This window comes from Rhinolophus sinicus, chromosome 7 (genome assembly GCF_057876585.1).
Source record: "Rhinolophus sinicus isolate RSI-liver-muscle chromosome 7, RSI-T2T, whole genome shotgun sequence".
Taxonomy (NCBI): Eukaryota; Metazoa; Chordata; class Mammalia; order Chiroptera; family Rhinolophidae; genus Rhinolophus; species Rhinolophus sinicus.
In genome coordinates, this window is record NC_142507.1 from 22,459,983 (window position 1) to 22,466,852 (window position 6,870).

Here is a 6,870-nt window from a genome sequence, read left to right on the forward strand (position 1 = left end):
GCTTACCCAATCCCCTTTCTTCACTCTCTCCTCACATAGGTATCTTCCCTGTAGCACAGTCTGAAAGCAATCCCACTTTTTCCCTGCTCTTTCTTTCAACACACTTCTTGTATGAACAATCCTGTTTTTGTGTATGCTTTCTGGCAGACACAGACTAATAGATATGTATTGGGAGTTATCCAAAAAAATAATAAATAAGATGGGGATCTGAGATAAGCTCAGTCACAGCCTCAACATGTGTGTATACAATCAAAGTCAGTCAGGTGTCTAGCATGGGATACATGGAAACTCATGTTTTCCTTGGCGTTGTAACATCCATAATTTATTTCTGGTAAGGATATTCAGGTCCAAGTGTATGGATGTGTGGGGAGTACCTTGTTGGGTCAATAATGAGAACTTATGTTGTCTTGAAAACAGATGATGACCAAAAAATCATGTTAAATAAGATTATGCTGAGACCCAATCTAGATGACAATCCTGGGACAGGATGTTGGGGATTCTTATGTCCCTTCCAGAATAATGATATTTTGAGCTTGAGATAATCAATCCCTTGAAGGAATCTCATGTGACCCTAACATGTATAAGCACTTCTAAGTGAACAGTATATGCTTATGGTCCATGTTTGGTTTAGTGATCCATATTTCCTAATAGTAAGGTATATTTGGGGTCATTCCTTAGCTTTTTTTCTCTCATTATGTCTTTCACAGAAAGGTTCTGCTAAGTGTTGCACCATTGCATTAATGATCTGAAGCAAGTGGATTTCTTTGATCACAGATACATGCCAAATAAAACATTAGATTAGTAATAAGTCTTGCCCAAAGGCAATAGGTTTTACTCATTTAGAACACATAAATATGAATAAGAGTTTATTTTTCTGTGAGTGTTAATCCTAAAGATATGTTTACTTTGAAATACAGATTTTTATGTTATATCTAAAATTGATCAGATTGTAAATTGAGGAAATTTTTCATTAACTGGCACCCTGGAAAACTTCACCTCAGTTTCTAAGCATATTAAGTCAAATTACAAAAAAAAAAGAAAAAAATGCAAACAGCAGAAGCCAAGGGGAACACACCTAGGTAGGATTGGAGTTTTGAGAATACTTGATAAAAAAACTGGAATTGGATAAGCAAGAATTTATTGATGTGAAGGCATTTCTTGGGACATGATACTATACCCTGGCAATGACCAAGAGAATGGGAAAACTCACAGCTAGAGTGGCCCTTAGAAGCCTGGAAGAGGTGATAGCCAAAGCCAAGCCAAGCAAAAATGCCTGAGGTGTCTTGTCAGATGGTAGTGGAAGGAATGAAAAACATCAGAAAGGTGTGCAGGTTGGAATGAATATTTTATGTGCATCCAGAAGACCCACCAGAGATTATGTTCTATGGGAAGGTCCAGAGGATACATTATTCATTAAAGCAGTGAGGAATGTGCTGGTGAGAGGGGCACCAACATCACTAAGGATCTCAGTGGTGGTTCCTCTGCACCAGGGCTGATGGTAAGAGAGGCAGTTCCAGACTGGGCTCATTCTATCATTATATTGCCAAAGTTATAAAGGCCTGGTCGTAGCACTTGACCACCAGAAGCCAGGAGGTCACAATTACCACGACTGGCACAGTAGAAGGAGCATCCAGTGGGGCTTGGTCCAACAGTAATTATAGATCTGGTCTATAGAGAATGACATCCTTAGAGATTACACAGGACAGTCAACAAGGATAGTACTTGGTATTTAAAGCCAAAAAAAGCAAGAAAGCTGAGGGTAGTTTCCCCCAGCAAAAAGCCACAATCCATTACTCATTTCTAAGAACTGAGCAGATTTTCAGATTTTGAATCTATTGACTAAAGAAGTGTCCAGGTCCCTAGGAGGAAGGACCCTACAACACTACAAAAGTAAATACTTTAATGGTTCTGACCCAAAGAAACTCAAGGCCATTTACTTCAGTGATACATACTGAGGAAAAGTGAATATCATATTCTGAGTACTACTTGACAAAGGGCCTTAATTGATGTTATAACTAGAGACCCGATATGTCATCATGGTTTCTTGTTAAATTGGGGTTTAGGAAGGAAGTTAATAAAGTCCTGACTGAAGTCTTCAATAAAGTCCGGCCCACAGAGTCCCAGTGGTCTTTCCTCTGGTTCCCAAATGTATGATTAAAATCGATATAATTAGCTGTTGGAGTAATCCTCATATTGGTTCCTTGGCCTATGAAGTAAGAGCTATTATATTGGGGAAGTCAAGTAGAATCCTCGGAAACTGTCCCTCCAAACCCCTAGCCAAGACAGCAAACTAAAGATAATATTATGCCCTGGGGAGAATGACAGTGATTAGAGCCTTCCTTTAGGACTTCAAGGATGCAGGAGTGCTGGTATAGTCCGTTGAATGCTACCCCTCTCCCCCCAAAATAGGTGTGCACATCCAAATCCTTGGACCCATGGGATTTAATGTAACCATGTTTGGAAAAATGGTCTTTGCAGATATAATTAAGTTAAAGACCTTGAGATGAGATCAGCTTGGATTATCCAGGTGGGCCTTAAACCTTATAGCAAATATCCTTTTAAGAGACAGGTGAGGTGAAAACACAGAGAGGAAAAGAAGGCAATGTGAAGACAGAGAAGAGAGATGTGGCCACACATATTACAAGGAAGCCAGCAACCGCCAAAAGCTAGAGAGATAAAGAACAAAGGGAATTCTCCACTAGTACCTCTGGAGGGAGTATGGCCATGCCAACACCTTGATTTGGGGCTTCTGACATCCAAATACATGAAAGAATACATTTGTATTATTTTAAGCCACCATGTTTGTGGTAATTTTTTATGGAAGCTTCAACAAACTAATATAGGTGGTCTGTATCGTACCTCCATTTAATTCGCCAATCTGGTCCCTGCAAAAATCTGATGGATCTAAGAGGATGACTGTTGACTACCATAAACTCAACCAGGCAGCAACCCTGATCACAGTTGCATTCTGGGCCTGGGGTCATTACTGGATCAGATTAAGAAGGCTTCAGTTGTATGGTGTCTGCCACTGGTTTGGCAGATGCATTTCCCCCCCCTATTATAACTAGAAAAGAGGATCAGAAATTTTTTCTATTCACATGGATTGAGTAAAGCCCTTCATTTACAGATTGCCTCAGGGCTTCCCTAATTTTCCTGCCCTCTGTCATAACATGCTCTAATATGCTAGAGATCTTGGTAAGGCATGTGTACTCCAGAGGGTAGGAGATGTGGGGACCCACCAATTCAATAAGGCTTTCTGCATCCAGGGCTTGTTTAATGTCCCATCCTAAGTAAAAGACAAATTGCTGCATCCTGCATTTCCCATCACAAAGAAGGAAGCCCAATGCCTGGTTGGCCCTCTGAGGGTTCTGGACATAACACACTCCACACCTGAGAATACTGCTCCAGCCCATAAACACAGGCTCCAGCCCATAAACATGGTGACACAACATGTTTGGCTGGGACTAAGAGTGAGAAATAGCTCTGCAGGAAGTCCAGGCTGCAGTGAAAGCAGCCTATGACTTTGTCCGTGTCAGTGGTAGAACAGATGCCATGCCTAGTTAATGGCAAGCCCCAGGGTAAGAATCATAATGTACGCCCTGGGGAATCTGGAGGAAGGCCATACAATCATCAGCAGAGAATGATATATTTTCTGAGAAACTGGACTGTTTCTGTACCCTGGTAGATGTGGAACACTTGATCATGAAACATCAAATAACCATGGTATCGAATTGCCCAATATGAGTAGAATTCTATGAGCAACACCATGTCATAAAGCAAGATGCCCAGCAGTATTCCATTGTAAGGTATATCTGGGATTCCATCTGGCATATCTGGGCTTGAACCTGAGCAGGACAAAAGGACATGAGTAAGCCACTGGAGCAGGTAGCCTAGTCGCACACATTACCTATTTTGGATTCATCACTGCCCTCCCCCAGCTCACACCTATGGCCATACAGGGGTTGATTGTCCCCAAATGACTAATGTAGAAGTAAAGGCCAACTTTGGTGTAAAAATAGGTCCACTGAACATGTGAAGCAATGTGGCAACCAGCGCAACACAGGCAGTGAACAAACGAGCAGGGGCAGCGAAGGGTTAAGAAGGGAATAAACAGAAATCAAGAAAATTATGAAACAGGAACCAAGGGTCTCACAGCCTCAAAGGACTGAGAGCCCCTAATCCGGCCTCCTTGTGGCTTTTATTGATGCACACACAAGAAAGCAACATTGTTTTCTCCAAGGTCTGTGAATTTCACATATTATACTAGGAAACTGATTCAACTAATTATCCTTGCCTACAAGCAGCTGAACCATCAGTTTCAGGATGTACCTCCCCAAGAGACAAAACCTTTATGCTGAAACTAACTGAAATGGATAGATGGAGAACTGATGTTATTACACCATTGAATCTCTTCCCAAGCAGGTTGTGGGAAGGAATGCAGCCACAAAGGCAGAAGCTCTCCTTAACCAGGGGGAGGTGGGGGTCTATGCCCACCTCTATGAACCCCGTGGGTTCTCCTGTTGGTCCCCACTCAACTGTGCCTGGCTTGAGTTGTCTCCCCTGTGGGAAATCTTACTTGTCATTGGCTAACCAGCCATCCTTCAGGGCCAAACAGGGAGACATAAGGTGAAAGCACAAAGGTGAAGCAAAGTTCATGAAAGGATTAGTCTCACAGACTCTTCTTTCTTTAGGGGTAGGTACGAGGGGACAGATGGGTATGCTGCTGCGTGACAACAAAGCAAGCCTAAACTGATAGAGACTTTGTTGCCACCATATACAGGAGTAACCTTGAAAGACAGTGGAGAGAAATAAAGTCTGAATTGACTGAGCTCCAAAGAGTGCTCCTGGTCATTAACTTTGAGTGGAAGGCGAAGTAGTCCAAGGAAAATACATATCCAGATATGACTGGTTAGTGGACAGTGGCCTGGCCTGTGTGGGAAAGGACGGGGATGGGAGGATCAGAGACAAAGAGGTCTGGGTAGAGGACTGCAGACAGACATGGGAGAATGAGCGCTGCAAGTCAAGATTTTCATATCACATCTTAACACCTGCCAGGAAACATCCACCAGAGAAGAGTCATTGAACAACCAAGTAGACAAAATGATGCCGCTATTTGGCTGAAGCCAGTTTTTGTCATGAGCACTTTGGAACTAGCAGAAGGAGGATAATGAGCCCATAAACAGGGTGGCCATGGTGGCAGAGTGGAAGTTAGGTAAGGGCCCATCAGCAGTGCCTCCCATTTACCAAGGCTGATCTAGATACTGCTGCCTCTGAACATCCAACTGTCAGAACAGAGACTAACGCTGAGCCTCTGATAAGAAGTAATTATTCAAAGAGAACAACCACTTGAGCAAATCACCTACGTTAAATCCTTTCTGTTTGAGAAATGTAATAATTCATACTCATACAGATAGAGACGTATTCAAAGTATAGGTTTGGCTTTCATGACTACTGCTAGCCATAGCTGAGAGCAGACAGCAGGACCCACGCTCTGTCCCCTGTGAAGAGTGTGCCAGCCAATACCACTCTCTAGGGCTTCTATGAGGTCTGATCCACAGGCACAGAAGCCCACACAACATAGCATTCATCCAGGGGACATACTTCACAGCAAAAGAGGTGAGCGTGGGCCTGTGACCAACACAATACTGCAGCATGTGGAAGCAGTGAGCTTCACAGACACTGGAATAGTTTTCTGAAAGATAGTTACGTGCCAGCTCAAAGGCAATGCTTTGAAGTATGGAGAGACATTCTTTAAAGTGTGATACGCATTAAATCAGAAGCTTCTATATATTTGTTTCCCAATTGAAAGAATATATGAGTCTATTTGTCATCTCTCCCAATGACCTACTGGGAGATTTTGTGCTTTCCGTTTCCCTAACTCGGTGCTGAAGGTTCTGGATTTCTGTTGGAAATCTACTATCCTTATATGCACTGACACACTAAATGAGCATCTACATCTGGGGGCACACCCTTTCCAGGAGATTCAGCAAGGGTCCTGCTGCCTGCTCTCAGCTATTACTGGGCATGATGGAGGAGCCAGGCAGTCCCATTCTACCAGTGTGGGAAGATATCAAGTGATAACTAGCTTGATTCCACATTCGCCTGGTCAAATCTTTCTCAGAACTCTGCTGCAGTTCAAGGCTCTTTTTACCCAGTGCTGCCTTCCCATCATCCTTCCTGAATTGTATTGTGAAGAATTTCCCTACCTTCTCCTGCTTTCTTTCTTAAAAATTCTCTTGCACTTCTGATCCCATCTTGGAGCCTGTCTTTTAAAGAATCCAAACTAAAGCAATAAAATTAAAATGTTATCTGTTCTAATGTTGTCTCTCCCAGTTCGTTCCTTTTATATGCTAATGTTACACTCAATGACCATGTGAAAACTATATCGCAAATGTAATTATTCATAAAAGTGAGAGTTTGGGCTGGAAAATAAATATATGTATTGAACTATAGATGTTCATTTGGTTTGCCTGAGCGTATAAAGATAACAGATTTGGTGGGAAGGACATTCCAGGGATCGTCAATATTTTCTGTGTTGGTCAGGGCTTGCTGTTCTTGTTTTTCAATTATATATTTTAGCAGTTTTAACTTAATCAACCTAGAGGACTACTTGTTTAAAATTCAACAATGGAAGCAATGTCAACTTCCATCAATATTTTAACCTATGATTGTTTAATAATTAGCTTTAAAATACAACAGGTCCTCAAATAATGTTCTTTTGATGTCCTTCCCTTTATAATGCTGATGAGAAAAAAAAAATCTATTCCCAGCTGAGGCCACTGTCAGTTGGAGTGTGCATATTCTCCCCAAAACTGTGTGGGTTTTCTCTGGGGACTCTGGTTTCCTTCCACCTCTCAAAGATGTACGAGT

The 6,870-nt window shown here is 42.1% G+C and overlaps 1 non-coding gene across 1 annotated transcript; it reads left to right on the forward strand.

Annotated features, from left to right (window-relative positions):
- The first annotated feature begins 380 nt into the window (after positions 1-380).
- Positions 381-461, forward strand: LOC141568721 (small nucleolar RNA SNORD115). Its single transcript, XR_012491941.1, has one exon. It is a non-coding gene; the product is annotated as a small nucleolar RNA SNORD115 (small nucleolar RNA).
- Positions 462-6,870: the final 6,409 nt, after the last annotated feature.